The following is a 19,827-nucleotide window of genomic DNA, read 5'->3' on the forward strand; positions in this document are numbered from 1 at the left end:
GCAACCTCTAATTACCTTGGCTGATGCCAATAGTAATTGGGTGGCGTGAAATTGATACCTCAAATTGGGGATAATTTCTAAATGGGCCAAAATCTATTCATTTGCTTACTGCACTTAAAAGTACCTACCATCTTAATCAGAAACATAACATAATACCATCCAGGTCATATTTATACCCATCCTGAAGAGTTTGAGGCAGGATTTAATTTTTTTCTGCCTGACATTTTGCGGTGCTGTTTATAGTTCTGAAATTAAAAATTTAATTTGGCAGCAAAGTCCAAATGCGTATTTTTACTACTTCAAAACAGCAATGAAACAGAAATTAAGCAAAGGAGCACAACCTTACAATATGCAATGTGGGTCTGAATAGCACGATGAAGACCATCAGAGTATGTTATGCTACCGGGTTCAATGGTTCAAATCTAACTCAACTGGCACAACGTTGTATATAACCTGGACCACTAAGAGGAGTGCTTTGAGGGGTCAGACACAGGGTCGGATTGGTAACACGGGCACTCAGGAAATGGCCGAAGGGCCGGTAGCCGAGTCCTAGCTGTGGGTTGCTTTTTTAAGCAGCCCAGGGGCTGTCTGTGCTGTTAGGATGCCGTCAGCAGCCAGTGGGTGCATGAGTGGCCTTTCCAGAGGCAGATGGGTGGAGGTATCACTCCCTTTCTCTCACTGGGCCGGCCCATTAATGTATGCTGATTGGACGGGGGTAGGGGCACTGAGCAGAAGTGGTCTCACTTGCAATCATGTATGGCTCAGCAGGGTGAACTAATCTGTGTATTTTTTTTTATCTAAGTGAAGTTAATAAAACATGCCCCCCACCCCCTTTCTTTTCATGAAACGTTGTGCTGAACCAGTGTTTCGCAGAAAGGCAATATGATAAATGTGGGCCACTTTTTTTGGTGTGCCCGGGCCGATTTTTGATCCCAATCCTGGTTGGACATTTCTCCCTCCAACGTGGCACATCTTGGGGGAGAAGGGAGGAGAGCCCTTCAGTGGTTGGAAGAGACTGGGCTGGGCGTTCTCTCCCTGAAGGATCTATAAATACTGGTAGAGCAAGGTGCTTCTCTGTGACAAGGTGAGACGTTTCTATTGAATCCTTTGCGGTCCCCAGGGGGAAGCGCAAGGTTGATGGAGGAACTGCTTCCGCCCGCCCCTCTATGACTATTAACAGCATGCTAAAAGGGTTATTGGAATTGTCAAGATTGAGATTGAACTGACAGAGCGTAGACTGTCTCGGTACCTAGGAGGGGTATCGGCTCTGTTTGCAAATGGCGGCTTGACAGTAAACAGTATCTCAGTAAGCAACACCATGCCTATGAACAGGGTGGAGACAGGGAGAGGCATGCAAGTGGCTCGGCCCTGCTACTACGGGAGAACCTTCCCGAGTGCCCTCACAGATCTCATGAGGTCCTGACTCTAATATTAAGGGAAACGCTACTCCCTTCTACAAACTTGGTGGCACTGCTTAGTTCAGGCCACCACGGATTCTAAAATTGACCTTCAATTGGAACTGAAGAAGTGCTTTGGATCTCCTTTTGAGGCCACATACTGCGCAGAACATGTTGACCGTTATATATGTCCATTAGGTACATATACCCAGCTACAGAGAGACATAATAACTCCTAGAGCAGCACTACACACTTTGTTTTAACACCCTAATAAATAGTACCCACTCTCCCTCCAGTCATTTTTTACCACACCACTTTGGACTTCACTGCCACTTACACCCACGCACCCAAACGGCTTCTCATCAAAAGATCTCCGATAAAGAGACGCTTCGGGGGACCCGTAGGGCATTGCAGCGCTGGCCCGACGAGGAGCTAAGCGCAAATGATGAAGCATGACATCTTAAACGGTGTCTGAGGGCATTATGATGAGGACACACTGTCCCCCACAGATAGAGTAACGCACGAAAACAAGTCTCTTCCTCTTTCATCCTCTACAAGGAACAGTGACTCCCTTTGTGTACTATGAAGAGGGTTGACCATCATTCAGCAACTGCCTGTCCGGATAATTGTGTTGAACTGGGCGTTAATGATAAGCCCGTTTCTGAGTGGGGCAATCTTTCTGCTTTGCAGCCTTCCTCTCCTACAGCTGCTAAGTGCAAGAGAGAACTGGGCCGATGTACGGCTGCAAAGCGAAAACAGCCTTCATGCACCCTTTCCAATAACAATAAATAATTCCCTTGTATTCATTCTCCGGCGCCATCGCAATTTCAATCCGAATCCCAAACGGCCTCCTCTAAATTATTTATTGCTTCACCCTATGGCAATTAAAGTTTCAACCAGGTGAAGGTTTGGTCTTATGAATACAAACTTTTCTTGGGGGTGTCTATATATCTCTGGACACTACTACGCTGCACCAGAGGTTGCCTCAGGCTTGAGGCTGGCATACAGCACAAATTTGGAACACCCAATGATAAATGCCATAACGCATATGTGGGGCGTAAAAACGATATAAACCGCACAATTAACATAGCGTTTATGAGGGTGATTTAACTAACCTACTGTAAAGTAGTTACAAGTGTCCATTGTCTCACTTGATTATCTGGAATATTGAATTGGGGAACTGAATGGACAAGAATTCCTCCTCCCTACTTGGTGATTATTACTACACCCTTAAACATGTTATATGGTACCCAATGCACGAGAAGTGTTAATAACTTTCCTTATTTGGGTATCACTTTTTCTGCTCAAGGATCTTGGTCTTCTAATATTGCCCTCTGCACCACCAAGTTCTCACTGGCCAATGAGTGACTATCCAGTCTGCTATACACATAGAAGTACGTCTGGCTATGTGTGAAGTAAGGAAAACAGAGAGAACGAATGGAGAGCGGGTGCTGTGTGGAAGGAAGGGGTGGGGAGAAACTCCCTCAGGACAAGAACCCTCACTCACCATTAGGTGACATGCTTCATCAATTGGGTTCCCTCCTCACACCGTAGTGGAGGAGCAAAGGTGTTTTCTCAAAGGATGAGCGTTAGCGAGCAGGTGAATGATGGGCAGATGGCATATAGAGTGATAAAGAGTGTCTCCCTGAGTCCACTGAAAGTTTATTTGCTGGTCACAGTGACATTGTTAAAAATGCAAGAGGATTAGGAATTCAACAGATATACCCTATTTGTAAGCTAAATATGTTTCTGCCAACAGGCATTTGTCAGGACCTATTTTGTCAGTCACTCTGCAAACATGATGAAATGCAAAAAAGAAGAAAATAATATAAGCCACAGTGGAACTGTATGGCTCATTGTTCCAACGTCCCTCTTCTTATTAGAGGGATACGTGAATTGTGGAGAAAAGGTCAAGTTAATTTTATAAGAGCTCAATATTAATTCCAAACCATAATACAACCGGTGCTCCATTCGCACATGAAAAAATCATGCTCACCTAGTGAGCGGTATTGTCACGTGCACTCTCCATGCTCTTGAACCATCTCGTGGTACCCAGCTGTAAGTGCACATAACATAATGTGTTGTAGTCATCTCCGTACTGCATGTATGCTACTCCAGTGGGGAGTTGTAGCCCACACTACGGTGTGAGGAGGGAACCCATATGATGAAGTATGTCACCTAACGGTGAGTGAGGGTTCTTGTCCTGAGGAAATTTCTCCCACCCCTTCCTTCCACACAGCACCCGCCCTCCATTTATTCTCCGTTTTCCTTACTTCACACATAGCCAGACGTACTTCTATGTGTATAGCATTCTCTTGTGGGATCAGTACCTTCTGGCTTTCTTGGATCCCCCGTATAGATCCCTAGTGTGTATATAATCACTATCCAGTCTCCCACAACCTAAAGAGGGAGCTCCCTCGCCCCATGTTGCAAATATACAGATTACAATGTATACCCATTGGCAGGTATGGGGCAGAGGTGTGTGGTGCAGGGCCGGTTTTAGCTCTGGTGGTGCCTGGTGCGCCAATCACTTTTGGCTCCCTCCAAACCCCATGACCGCCTCCTCAAATTCTCTCACTACCACCAAGCAAAAGTACACCTCCTCTCTCCAATCATAACATGTGCCCGCTCCAAAGGTCAGAGCCCAGTGCGGCTGCACCGGTTGCACTGCCCTAAAGCTGGCCCTGTGTTTGGGATTTGAAGCTGCATTGCCATCCAGTGTGAAGAAAATAGGGGGCATAGTTTGAAGCCCCTATTTCCATTGGAACGTCACATTTAATGATGTTACTGTGGCGAACTGGGCTTTGCCTTATTTACAAGGTGGCAGTAAGCTACTTAACGTGGCTTAATGCTGCCTTGTAAATAGGGCACTCTTTCATGCTATATTAGCATGAAAGGAGTGGACAATGGGTGGGTGTTTTGGTGGGCGTTTCGCTGCAACACCCATTGATTTTGACGCTGCCTCCTACTTACAAGGGTTTTGTAAATAGGAGGCAGCGCCAAAATTGAGAGCAGGGGAAACCTGGTCTTAAAATGGCGAAACGAGGAGAAATGCTTTATTTCTCCCTCGTTTTTGATGTTTCAATGTGTGCTGCATTGTGCTGGACACATAGAAACATCAAAACACCATGAATTATTGGATATGTGCAGGATGGCGTCTCTTCCTGCACATAAACAATCATCACAAACATGATGATTGGCAACTTCTATGTCTGCTGCACAATACAGCACACAAAGAAGTTACAAATCAGCATTGGTGATTGTTTATGTGCAAGAAGGGACATCTTCCTGCACATAAACAATCATTCCCTCAAATCAAGCACCCTTGCACCATGGTGCCTGAGTTGGACCTAGGCAGCTTGCTGTAGCGCCAGAGCTAAGGAAAACGCAGGGGTGTGTCATATCTTTGTTTTATTTATTTATTCAATCTTTATTTCGGCCATATGGCCATAAAAGATATACAACAACAGTAAGACATGTACAACCATGATAAAATCCACAACAATAACAAAACAGCACATGCTATACACTATAAAATCATTCCTGTAAGTTAAAACTACCAGAGTTACATTTTAAAAGATTTGGGATTAACTAGGGGCCTGTGATTTCAGAATGCGAGTGCAGGTATGCCAGACATTGGTGAGGAATTTTGCCAGTACAAACACGGTTAAACTCGAAACATCGGTTTTCAGAATTCTATACATTGGCAGGTACTCCCTACAACCAAAGTTCCTAATAAGTGGCAAAAGCCAGTACTTCCTAGCTTTCATATTGGTTGGGCAAAACAGGGCCACGTGTAGATCACTCTCCTCCGCATAGGAGCATGTCGGACACTGCTTAGAAGGGGACGGGGTTGTCCAGGAGCTGGTAAAAGATCTAAAGGGCAATGTTCCATATCTCCATTGGAGAAACAGCTTCCTGGCCAACACGGGGGACATGGCGTCCAAGACCCTTTCCAGCCTATATGAGTCCTTGCTCAGCATGAATGCAGATGTTAATGATCCCTCCCGCTGGCCGTCCATGGCAGATGATAATTTCTGGTCGTGGTAGACCTTGACCAAAGTTCTGCGTGGGATGTTTAATGAGGCGTTTGCAGGGTCGGACCAGAGATCAGGGAACCCCAATGTTGTGCATGATTTTTGGATGTATTTTACCCAGGGGATTTGTGAAGCTTTGGGATGAGTTAGAAGCTCACTCAGTTCCGCCCTATAGGCAGATAGTTCTTCACTACTCCACAGTCTTCGCCAGAAGACTATGGGTCTGAGACCTATTTCATCAGCTATTGGTCTCAGTCCCAGATCCAGCCTCAGAGGAAGGAGCGGGGTGCTGGCCGGAAGTGCAACTATCTGTCTAATGAAATTGTTCTCAGTTGCCGACAGACTACGAGTTGATGTGTGTCCCCACAATTCCGCCCCATACATAGTGGCGCCCCTAGCCTGTGCTTTATAGATCTGTAAGAGCGGTCCCAAAGGCCGGTATGTCGAGCTTTTCATCATCCGCACAATGCCCCCATTGGTCTGCACTAATTTGAGGTTAGCTCTAGTCTGATGTGGCCCCCATGACATAGTCTCATTCAAGGTTACACCTAGATATTCAAAGGTGGAGACTCTCTCTAGCCTTGACGCTCCCAGTAGTGGGTTCGGGCGCAATTTCTGACTAGGATTCAGGACCATAAATTTAGTTTTTGTGGCGTTAATTTCTAAACCCCTATCTGTACAAAAGGCCACAAAAGAGTCCCCATTGGTGTTTTGGACAGGAGCAGGGTGTCGCCTGCAAACATAATTGCAGGCACCCTGCTGCCTTTGAATTTTGGGGCATCAGTGTTTTCAGTACCATTCAGGTGGGCGATTACCCCATTGACAAAGAGGCAGAACAGGGTCGGTGCAAGCACACAGCCCTGCCTAACCCCCCTGTCAACGGGGAATCTGTCAGTCAGTTCCCCAGACTTCCCACACCTCACTCGGGCATAGTTGTTGTGGTGTAATCTCTGTAAGATTATCAAAATGTCCGCGGCTACACCCATCTCTGAAAAGGACACTCCAAAGTTTACCTCTGGGCACCAAGTCGAAGGCGGCCCTTAGATCCACAAATATTGTGTATAAGCTGCCGCCATCGAATATCGCTGCCCTCCAATAGATCATGTTTAATCTAAAAACCTGGTCCACTGTTGAAACCCCCTTTCTGAATCCTGCCTGATAGGGGCTAAGGGCACCCGTTTCTTCCTCCCACTCCTGCAGTCGATTCAGCAATACCCTACCAAGCAACTTCTGTGGTACATCAATTAGGCTGATTGGTCTATAGTATGCTGGGAGCAGGGGCGAGCCCTTCTTATATATGGGAACCACCTCTGCCCCCAGCCAAGTGCTTGGAACCTCCATGCCGCTCAAAACTCCGTTAAACAGAACAGCAAGGTAGGGGGCCCAGACGTCGGGTTCCTGCTTGAACAAGTCCCCAGGTAGGCCGTCCAATCCTGGCGCCCTGCCCGATGTCAGACCTGCTATTGCTGCCCTAACCTCTCCCACTGTTATTGGTTCCCCCTCATATACTGCCTGGCCACCCCCAGCATCATTCGTGGTTTCTCCCAACTGAGAGCTATAAAGGGATTGGAAGTGGGTCTGCCATACCCCTGGTGCGATGTTAGGCTCAATTTGTAAATACATCTAATCCCTGCGTTTTTGGAATGGCAGAGCAGGGCGTTGGCATTTGGTGCTTAATGCCACACTCCACCATTCCCTTGTACATATGCCCCTAGGTTTTCTACAACACTTTTATGTGTCCCCATCTCAGCCTCACATTTTATCTGTCCGAAGGAACTTGGGATTCCCTATGTGGTAGATTTGATTAGGGCTTGGCCAGTCCTGTTATATCTTACCATCCAGTAAAATTCTGAGCTGCCTTAACTAAGACGATCATTAAGGGATTGCCTCTATTTCGATAAGGGATTATCAATGCCTAGGCTTGCGTTTGTAAAGGCTGAACAGGGCAAAATTGGGATGCAATCTATTTTTACTGACCCACTAACATGTGATGGTGTTAACAAGAATGTTGTTGCCAATGCAATCAATGATCACGATGAAGTAAGGCACTTGAGGGATATGGAGGGCAAGGCTAGTGTGGTCCAATATCTTTATTTGTGTGAATCTGACTGCACTTCTGATCACATCAGGCTGGCTGGTGCCCATTGGGAATGTTCTCTGATGTTTCCCCTTAGATTCAGAACCATGAAATAATTGCTTCGTTTGATCTTGGACTATGTGCACAATCTTGAATCTAAGCCCTGTCCCTGTGATGAACTATCTGGTCAATCTAGAGAAATATTTTTTTAATACTGCCAAATGTAGAACTTCTTTCACAATTGTATTTTTGCTTATAAATGAGGAAGCTGTTTTGTTTGTTGGGTCCTTTTTAAAACATGCTGCTCGTGACATAGGTCCTTGCTGTTTCAATCATGTGAATTATTGTTTTATCATGTATGGTGCTTTGCTGTCATGTGTGCTGTTTCATCGTGCATACTTTTATGGATGATAGAACACATCTGAATACATTTTTTATTGATTGATTGAACTCAACTTTCTAAAACGTACACACACTTGCTAATCCAGTAAAAAGTAGGGCCTGTCATAATGATAGTTTTAAAGAAACATACACCTGCCCAGTCCATAGCGAAAATAAACATATTTTACATGGTAACAACGCTTGACGACTGAGTAATACCTCTAATACTGTAGTGTGATTTTCTGAAACCTCATTCTTTTGTCCTTTAACGAGTATTTGAATTTTATCTTGATGTAAATTTTGAACAAGTATTCTTAACTAATTTAAAAAAATTTAACATTACGACACAAGTGTAAAGAAAATTTGTTATGGTTTTAATTAACTGAACAATAAAGTTTTACTTACTATCACATGGTAACAATTATCTTCACATTTCCCTTCACTGTTCTTCTGAGATGTTCATTGCAGTACCTTATGTCAGAGATTGGCGCTAGCTGGCACTTTCAAGTGTTATATGTGTTATGCAGCATCTCTGTAATTGGCATGCGTATGGCAGCCGAAAGATAGCAATTATGTTCTCCCCTTCACTCAACTTGAAGCACAGATATTGGAGTGAAATAAAATGAGGTTTTCTTCTTCCAGACATTGAACTACCCCCTCCCACCAATTGTTTTTAAGTGCCTGCTGTGCAGTGCTGAAAATGAAACACTTCCTCTGGGAGCCAGAAAATGAGAGAGAATGTGGAGGGATGGTGCCATGAAAGGGGGAGTGAGGATGAGGAACAGTCTGCCTATGGTTTTCCAGTATATATGAAGTAGTTTTGTACATTCTACCACCGAACAAATTTACAAAGAGGAGAAATGCTATTGTAAACTATATAGGGCTAGTTTGTTAATTGCAAACACACTTTTCAAACTCAATAGGTTTTTGTAATTTAAGGTATCATAAATATCCAAAGTTGTTGACAACAAACTAATTTCCTGAAATAAAAGCATGACAGTGTTTATGGAGTTATCAACTCCACTGCATTCCGATCAACCTCACCTTCATTCAATTGTGTCCTGCAAGCTATGTGATTGACACCCAATACATTTCCAAGTGGGCTCAGTTAGGTGGGAATGCTGTTTTGCAAAAACCAAAGTTAGTGTTACTGTGTCAACAGCCCAGCCTTGCCCCCGCAAAGTTATACAGCTAGATTCATGAAAGAGCCGTTTTGCGAGTTCTTAATAGTGATTATTAAGGAATCACTATTAAGGACTTACAAAACGGGATTCATGTAGGAATCGCTAAATAAGTTGCGATTCCTACACATTCCTTATTTGCGAATAGCAATTAGCTAATCGCAAATAAGAAAGCGATTTCAAGGGTGCCAGGGGTGTCCAAAGGACACCCTGTAGCACCCCTGAAATGCAAATTTACACAGGTGTTGCGCACACACATGTCCAAAGGACATGTGTGTGTGTAACATGCAACAGAGAAAAATGCACTAAAGTGTTTTTTTCTATTTTTTCGCTATTTACCACGAAGTCAGACTTTGTGGTAAATAGAAACCAAATATTGCGAATTCGCAATTTCAAATTGGTTAATGAAATGCATTTAAGGAATCTCTAATAGAGATTCCTTAAATTCAATTCCTCGCAAATATGCGATTTCGCAAATAGCGATTTTTGCATTTGGGATGATGAATCCCAAATGCAAAAATTGCACTCGCAAAGGGCCAGATTCTCAGAATCTGGCCCTTTGTGAGCGCAATTTAGCTTGATGAATCTGGCTGATAGAGTCTTATTTGCCCAGAACTGCGCCCCCCCCGCATCTTAGTCACACAGTCCTTCCGGTCCAACCCCAATCCCATACATAGTTATAGAGCTGCATTCTCTGGTCATTTCTCTAAAGGTCCCAGTGAAAAATTTAGCCAGCCTGCCTTACAGTCCCCAGACCTGTCCCAACACTCTCCAAACCAAGCCCCGCTGGACCCACCATGGCCAAATTATTTTAGTTACACAACCACAGAAGACACGCCACAAAAGAGCTCTGCTCCCATTACCCACTAACTACTGATATAATAAGTTCTTGGTTGGCGACTCATTACACTACATATGTACTTTTGGGACTATGAAGAGGTGCTCACATTCCACCATTTATTCTTGCCTAGCTTTAAGGATGGAGATGTGGTCTCTTTGGATGTATGGGCCATTAAGGTATCACTTTGAATGATGGTTTAGGCACGCCTCTGCATACAAAGCTAGAGAAGATTAAATGGATAATTGATAAAAACAGAAACCGTAATATGCATCTTAGGGATCCCATGAAAAACTTTATAAAGCAAAATTAAATTACCTTCAGCACAGAAGTTGGTGTACTCACCAGTCATCATGATTTGCCAAAACCAAAAAAACACATAAGCAATAGTCCATAATACAAGCAGACACTTATGTGTAAGTAGAGTGTGACTTTTCCTGCCCTGATGAAAGCTGCAGATCAGATGACTGCAATTGTGCTGAAACATGTCAATGAACCATTAAAGTAACTGAAACAACCGTTACACCACATGCGTTACAACACATGCTTTCAGCCCACATGCCATCACAAGTAAAATGGCGTGCTATAGGGGGTATAAGGTATTGGATTTAACTCCAACACCTTCCCTACTGTTGCACAGACTGGAGTTGGAATAGTAAATTATACTATTCCAAATCCAGTGCAACCCCAACAGCAAGTCGGGGTAAAAAACTGCTTTGTAACGGCATGCTGGGCAAAAGCATGCGTTGTAACGTCACACAACCTTAAAGTAATCATGTGACTGATGACCTAATCCTGACTGGGAACTGTATTATTGAAATACCTGGCAGGTTGGTCCATATCTACATAATTCTAACCCTTTAGTTACCTTCACTGCAACTACACATGTGAGCACTCTTCGCAAAAAGCGTTTTATAGATGAGAGATAAGTTCTGATCAGTGGCTAGGTGACACACCATCAATTGAAGACATAGCGATACAATACATGGGAGGAAGCTGAATAAAAACAGAGAATCCGCACCTCTACTACTGAGGTTCCTAAACATGCACCCTTCCCTCAAGAGTAGCTAAGACACTGATGATGATGGCAGAGTTGAAAGGATACTGAACATTATTCAGACAGACACAGTTACTGCAAGAATTATCCCACTAATAATGTGCACCCATATTAGAAGTACTAAACTATGTTATGCATATATAAATAACAAAACGTAGAACCATTTTCACATTGAGTACAATAAGGTCTTGAGAACTCTCTGGCCACTGATTATATTGCTGTTTAATATGTCAAGGAAATAAATTTATTAATACGATGTGACAGTATTTGAAGGGTATTTCCACTATCATCCTCACCTCTCTCTTTTTTGGTCCGTTGCTGCACAGTCCATGAAGCACAGCCCTGGCCCAACTATACTCACCCGTGGCCTCACACAATCAACCATAATGGGGCCAGCAGAACTCAGACTAACACTCACACCTACTGACCATGCACGTAAACTCTGCATCATCCTCGATAGCCAACTGACCATGAAACGACAAATCAATGCAGTCACCTCCTCCTGCTTCCACACCCTCCACAGAATTTTCCGATGGATCCCAATCAACACCAGAAAGACCGTCACTCAGGCCCTCGTCACCAGCTCCCTCAACTACAACAATGCTCTCTGCACCAGAATCTCCACCCAGCTCCTCAGAGGACTCCAGACCATACAGTACATTGCAGCAAGACTAATCCTGGACCTCCCCAAACAGACCTTCATCACTCCACTTCTTAGAAACCTCCACTGGCTCTCTATCCAAAAGAGATGCCAGTTCAAGAGCCTCACACACACCTACAAAGCTCTTCACGATCAAAGATCATCCTAAATCAACACTGACTGAACTTCCATCTGCCTATTTGATACCTGCCCTCCGCCTCACTTGCACTCGCATACTCTCCCTGCACACTCCACAGCAGGGGCCGCTCCTTCTCCTACTTCACTGCCGAGACCTGAAACAACCTGCCCATTCACCTCCGAACAGCACCGTCCTCCACGGACTTCAGAAAGAAACTCAAGACCTGGCTTTTCAACTGAAACATGGGGGCATATTACCAAGCAATAGTGATAATTATCGCTATTGCTTGGTTAGAGACAAAAAATTACCGCTGAGCTGCGGCGATTTTTACCGCAAATAAACCTTTGTATTACCAAGGTTTATCGCAAATGCGATAAAAATCGCCGCAATGCATGAATATTGCTGAAAAGTCAGCGATATTCATGCATTACCGAGCTAATGCTCTTAGCCATGTTATCCACCTACCATTGGATAACATGGCTAAGAACTGCTCAGGGCAGGTGTTAGCTTTTGGAGATATCCGCGCTTAGCGCGAATATCTCCAAAAGTTGGTAATAGGAGATAGCAATGTTAGCGACTGTTTTCAGTCGCTAACATCTTGGCACGCCCACTTTGCATGTCATTCGTGATAAATATCACTGACATGCAAAGTGGGGCCCAAGATGGTCGCTATCTCCTACTAGCTGTCGCTAACTGGTGTTAGCGACAGCTAGGTAATAGGGAGATAATTTTATCTCAGCTTTCTTTGCTTTTAAAGCCAAAAAAGCGGAGATAAACCCCCTTGATAATATGCCCCATGGCACCTTCAGCTCTCAGATATCTAAAGAGGTGACAGTGTTTCACTTGACAAATGTTGATTGATTGATTGATTGATAAAGTCGTCTGCTGTGATCCCTTGGTCACCACTTCTGGCTGCCCTGTCCCCATGGTATAATGTTCCAGCTGCATTTTCCTATCCCTGGTTTCACCGACCCACCGGCCCAGTGGCTTAGTGCTTGTTTCAGTTACAGATTTCCTGTCATGGTCCTATAGTTTTAGTTCAGTGGTTGTGTTTAGAGGATGTCCTACAACAGAAATCACTAATAACTGTAAATATGAGCTTCCTTTGTTCAATGCAGTGTTTCCTTTAGGCTCTAAAGTGCCCCGGACTCGTGCTTGACCCCAGTCTCAGTAATTACAACAGAGTAATGTACTGGAGCGAATATATTTGGCATTTTTTTGTTTGGGGTATTTATTACTTCACTGTCACAGTCCTTCCTACTGAGATGTAGTAAACACAAGGACAAAATAGGAACAGCAATAGGAAAACAAAACAGCAAAAAAACACCTGATCAAGATTTCCTAGAAGATGTTCTGTTTCTCAAAGTGTGATTAAATAGGGGAACATCCTTCCTGAACAGTAAGTTAACTCCATGTTTCAGGAGCAAGAATAATAAATGAGGAGAAACAAAATGCCCCACATGTGGACCAGAGAGCCAAAACAAAGAGTCAGTGTGGAGATACTGGGAAGGGTTATAAAGAGAGACCAATGAAAACAAGTGGGGACGGGCCAAAGAATGAATATATTTGAATACTAGATAATTACAATTAAATCTAACTGAGAACTGATTGGAAGCCAAGGAAGTTGAGAACGTTAGGGAGGAATGTCTGCACAATACATAGGAGAAAACATATGTGCCCATGGCTTTTGAACCTGCTGGAGTGAACCTGTGAAACCTTAAGGGAGTCAAAGGTAAAGAGAAAAGTAGTAATAAGGATAACCCACCACCAGCTATTAAATAATCAGTATAACAGTGGAAAAATAAATGACCAGATATTATGTATAATGTATAGATAGACCACTCAAGACATCTGAAAAGGAAGTCAATAGAAGAGTTGAAAACTAAATCCAAGTTATAGCCAGAAAATAAAAAATTTAAGCTGAGCTACTGCAAGGTAGATTGAATGGGGAGACAGTTAAATATTTTTTTAGGATTTAGTTTGAGAAACTAGTTCAGCACCCAGGCTTCACCGCTGAACAGACAACAGCAAATACATTAAGGCAAGGAAAAAACAATGAAGGAAAACGAAAGCATATATTTGTGAGTTCTGTGCTTATAATTGAGGATAAACACTACAGATGATGAGCTGGAGAAAAAAGGAATAAAATAAAAGAAGAAGAGTAAAGTCCTCAGAATGGAACCCTGTAGCTTATGCACCTCACTAAAATGCCAATATTGGTTAAAAAAAAAGAGCATCCACTCTCCGGTTTTAATCATTAATACATTCAGCAGGGCCTGCTGCTGAAAATCCTCCTTATTACTGAATGAATAAATGAATGAACATTAAAGTGCTGCAAATACAAAGTAAAAGCATCCTGTCCCTGGTCAGAGGCCCTGGCTGATCTGGCGCAATGTAAAAGAGGGTCGTTAGGTAAGTCTGAGAAACAACTCTTGAACTTTTTCCTGAAAATATTTATGAGCTAATAGATCGAAGTCCAGATAGGAAAAGACCTTCCCCAATTCTGCCTCTGGCCAACTGTGGAATAAATATCAAATGTGAGGTGGAAGAACGGATGAGATCAGGGGAAACTTAAGATGTGAAAAGAGGCTGAAGGTAGGATGGTTCTCTGTTAAAGTGAACTTTAAAGACAAAGCAATACATTTATAACATGACTTGTTTATGCACTTTTAGCCAGTGCAGTTTTTTAGTGGCCTGAGATGGGGAGTCTCCTAGGAAGACTGAGGATTAATCATATAGCAGCATTTTGAAAACCTTTCATCTTGGTATCAGATAGCTAGGAAGGCCCAACTAGGCCCCTTGGACTAGCAGATTTGGTGTGCCCTGATACTATAGGACAAATGGTCATGGTGCCTGAAACATCTTTGGCACAGACCGGTGCAGAAGCACTTGCCACTGGCACACTGCTGGTGTGCCTGCTCTGCGCCCCCTGAGTGGCCGCTGCACGGAAGCATCTTTTTTGTGACACACCTTTAGAAGGTGGGCATGTCACAAATAGCTGTGCTCAACCTTGCAGCCAGGCTCATCACCGACTGCAAACGCTTAGATCATATCTCCCCAGCTCTCAAATCTCTCAAATAGCTTCCTATCGAAGGGAGATCAGCTTACAGAACTCCCTGCATTACTCATAAAGCCCTCCACCAAAACACTCTGCATTACCTCTCTAAGAAACTCCTCATTTCTGGTACCACTTGTCCTCTGAGAAGCACCAATGCCCTCCTCCTAATCCCACTTCTTCATAAAAAGAAAACCACACAATCTCGCTCCTTCTCTGGCAATGCCCCTACTATCTGGAATACCCTCCAAAAAAACATGCGCTATAACCCCTCCTTAAAAAAAGACATCAACATCGACCTCCTTAACTACTATTGGGGATCCAAACATGTGCTCGACTCCTGACCTCTTTTCACCATACCATATTTGTTTCAGTAAATATATGTCCCTCTTCCTGTACTCCACTTAACCTAATTTACTTGTCAATGTATTGCTTCAGCTCCTGTTTTATTCCTTCTTGATTTGTAATTATGTTGTTTTTTCATTTGCTATTTCACACTGCTTTTTCTGTTTTTATGCTTTTATACCATGTTTGCCTTATACTATCCTGATCATGTAAAGCGCTCTGATACCTCTGGGTCTATCCAGCGCTTTATAAAACTTTTCAAATAAAATAAAATAAAAGAGCACATTCCGAGCTCATCAGACAGAGGGCCCGATTCACAGAACTAACTTCAGACAAAATCCTAAACTTACTACTTTTGGTATTCACAGAAGTTAGGATTTTGTCTTAAGTTTGTTTTAAGACAGACTTAAGACAGACTTAAGTTAGGATTTTGTCTTAAATCTGTCTTAAGTCTGTCTTAAGTTTGTCTTAAGACAAACTTAGACAAAATCCTAACTTCTGTGAATACCAAAAGTAGTACGTTTAGGAGTTTGTCTTAAGTTAGTTCTGTGAATCGGCCCCAGAGTCAGCAAAGAAAAACACAACCAGAACTGAGCAGCTCCTGTGTCTACAGTCATGCTTCCTCAAATGTGGCCACTACAAAGAACAGCGACATAGGAAAACATCTGTGCAAAATTAATAAAGCAAATCATAAAATTATTGAACATGCCATCTAGTTAAAAACAGAGCCAGACGCATCTGCATGTGCAATACAAGGATTGAAACAGCCAGAAACCACAGGTCTAGTACTGTGTTTCTGAGAGATGACTTGAAAGAGGGAATCACACTCCACTAGTAGTAAAATTACAATCTGAGTTTGTGAATATACCAAAACAGTAGTTATGTTACTACAGAAAGTGTAAACATATACAAAAGGGCACGTTTACCTGTATGAATCAGGCCCTAAGTCTGTCATTTTACTACTGGGAATTTTATGAGTGTCATTTTACTACTAGAACAATTACTAGTAGTAACATTATACTCATAGTTTGTTGTGAATATCAAAACAGTATTACAGCAAGTGTAAACTTACACAGAAGTGTACATTTACCTAACTGTACTACTGTTTTGGTATTCACAAACTACAAGAACAATTTTAATACTAGTAATTTTACTAGTGTAATTTTACTGCTAGTAAAATTACTAGTAGTAACATTTTACTCATAGTTTGTGAATACCAAACAGTAGTAAAGTTACTACAACAAGTGTAAACTTACACAAAAGTGTATCTGGTACGCTCTCCTCCCCTAACAATAGAAGAATACCATCCATCACGGCATACAAATAGGAAGCAAAATCGTTCTATATGAGAAAACATCCCCCTTAATTTTCTACATTATAATATAGCTATTATCTACGGACTTTTCATGCCTGTTTTCTTGCTACCTCTAGTCGTTCATTAACCCCTTGTGGGTTTGCATATATGTATTTTAAGCTTAATGCTTAGATCTTTTCCTCTAGACTGCTTTGTTATGTTAGAGCCGCAATTCCACACTAGCGCCGGCCGTTTTCTTTCTTACTTCTCTAAAAGCGCCGGGACGCCCCTTAGCTGGGGCAGCTGCGGGCTATATAAGAACATGTAACATAACATACCATAACATCTAGTCATGGTACTATAACTGATGACTTCATAACTTATAAGGTTTTGTTTGTGGAAATGCAACTGTAATGCGCTCTGATACCCTACGCAGGGTCATGTTTGCGCTAAAGAAAACACTAACAGGCACATGCATCAATATTGCATTTTGCGGTTCCTTAATTGCGAAAAATAAGGAATCGCAATTAAGGAATTGCAAACTGCAATGCATCAAGAAATCACTATTAAAATAGCGATTTCTTAAAATTCCTTAATTGTGATTCTCTAATTGAGAATCGCAATTAAGGAATACTTCCCCACCCATTCCTATGGGCCTCGAGGCCCATAGGAATGAATGGAAAGACATTCTTAATTTGCAATTCACCATTAAAAATTCGCAAATTAAGAATGCAATTTCAAGGGTGCACTTTAGTGCATTTTTCAATGTTTTCTCAAATTACCATGATGGTCAACTTCATGGTAATTTGCTCCCCTTATTTGCGAATTCGCATGTTTTTAAAGTTTGATGCATTGCATTTAAGGAATCTCAATTTGAGATTCCTTAAATGCAATCGCAATTTAAGAAATCACTTTTTTGCGATTTCTTAAATTGCGAAAATAACAAAAATGTTAATGCATCCCAAAAATGGGAATTTTGCGATTCACACCGTTTGCGAATGCAATTTCCTTTGATGCATGTGGCTGTAAATAAGTAAATTAAATAAATACATAAATAAGTTTAACATTGTGAATCAGGCCCAAAATGTTTCTTCCATGGCTGGGTTTCTGTTAGTTCATTATCTCAGCTTCTCCATTGTGCCGCAGGCATTCCACCTTTTCCTGTCCATTGAAATATCATCACTGTCTGCAACAGAGAGAAAGGTGGATGCTGCTGATAAATGTGTGGTCTTGCAAATAATGGCCCAGATTTATCAGACTGTGATGTAGTGCAATGCCGCAAGGCAACTTGCTGCGTTAAGTCACATGAAGTGGGCAGGGATGCGCCATATCTATCAAGATATGGTGCAGTCCTGCCCTCTGCTTGTGCTGGTGCACTCAGTACAGGGCCACACAAGGAGGCCTTGCATTGCATGTAAATTCAGACTTACGGGTTGCATTGCCCTTGAACCTTCACACATGATCAAGGCCATATAATCCAATGGTAATTCTGTCCTGATGACGTCAAGTCGCTGCAAGGTCACCTCAGGCTTTACTCTTCCAAAGTCGTTGAATTGTGTTTAATTACATGTGGTTAGTACTATTCTTGCCCCAATCTAATTCTCTTCATGCTTTTGTATAACTATCACAACATGCTTTATCCTTGCCTCTGACTCATCAGGCTTCCTCACACCTTTTCCAATACAACTTACATATCCAAGAGCAAGGCAAAATGTGCCTAAGGCAGTTGTTGTCTCTTAACCGCACAAAGGAAGTGGTAAATACACCACTGCAAGATGCTTCTACAAAAGTCTTAAAGCATTGTCACTGTAAGGACCTCACAAGTTGAAAGTGGTGCTAACATTCAGTGGTTAGGTAACTGCACTCACAAGTAGGTATTGCTGGACCAGGGGTTTTGTGGTCTTGACATGATGTTCTATGCAGCTCCTACTGCTCAGAAAAGTTGTAAGTCATGGATAAGTTGTCAGAGTAGATAATGAACAATGCTGCTGTTGTTTACCTAAGCTTCAGGTTGCCCTCTTTGGAACATGCATGTGTTATCCACTCACACTAGGTTGTCACACAAACTTGAAAATAATCCTCATATGTATAAGGCAACAACATAAATCCCTAGTAAATATTTGGCAGCCACTCCTGGAAACAGTATTAAGTTGTAAAATGCTCTTATAACTTCCCAATATTCAGTTTAAATCTGTAACAATGATCATCTGTCATTTCAAATATGCACCAGATATTACCTTCAGCTCTACAAAAAACAGGTTTGATACTTCTGTAGAAAATATCCAAATATTGCACATGTACACAGTCAGTTTACCAAGTGTGGCATAACATGTCAGCAACCCATGTAAGACCATCACACGAATGGGGAGAGTGGGAGGATAAAGGAGATTTCAGGTGTCAGAAATACACACTCTGAATGGATCTATATCACAAATGAATACAAGACACTTGAAAGGCAGTACTGGGACATCTTTCACTGTGATCAGGTACCTTCCATTATAGAGACCCAAATTAAGGCTGTTCCCTTAGAAGAACCAAGGCACTCGCTCACTTAAGTGACATGCTTGATCACAAGGCCCCTGCTCACCTTGATTCACAAGTAGTCCAAATGGTGGTCCCCCACGGTAGCTCTTTACAACTAGAACATATGCCCTCCTATTAGTGAGGTGCATGGGGATGGGAAAGTAAAAATGCATGAGATTGGAAATTGTATTGAAATGTATTAGTCCATCTCCTTAACTCCTTCACTGCGATGGCTATTCCGCCGCAGTGATAAGGGGGCGGGGGGGGGCCACGCGGCGGGCGCATGCAGGTGACGGAACCGCTCCGTCACCAGCCGCGGTTGCGCTGTGCTCATGACGGAGCGTTCTGACATGGCCCCACCCGCTCAATGGAACGTTCAGCGCTGGCACGGAATCCGCGCCGCGCAGGCGTTCCGAGCGGGCCGTGACGGAACCACTCTGGCATCAGCACAGCGCGACCGCGGCTGATTAGGGAGTGGTTCCGTCATCAGCAGGGGAGGGGTTAAGGTTTACATTGCACAGAGTAAAACCCTATATGGTGACTCAGAGGAGTTAGGGAGAAGAATTAATAATGTGTGTAAAGTGAGATAGACATGATGCCACTAGTCTCATTGAGGAAAAAAGTTGCCATCAGTCACTATTCGATTCCGCCCTTCATCATCTGGGATCAGTCGCCCTCAGAGACAAAAGGAGGACCCACAGTGGACTGGTCAGATGTTAGAAACCTAATCACGCCTGTGGAGTCCCGATTGAGGGGAAACCGACAGTAGTGGTGACCGAAAGCAGTGCTTAGAAAAAGTGAGGTGCGAAGTTCAATGGTGAAAAAAGAGTATATGTAAAATTAGGTAGGGAAGTGAAAAGGGA

The sequence above is a fragment of the Lissotriton vulgaris genome, chromosome 11 (genome assembly GCF_964263255.1).
Source record: "Lissotriton vulgaris chromosome 11, aLisVul1.2, whole genome shotgun sequence".
Lineage (NCBI taxonomy): Eukaryota > Metazoa > Chordata > Amphibia > Caudata > Salamandridae > Lissotriton > Lissotriton vulgaris.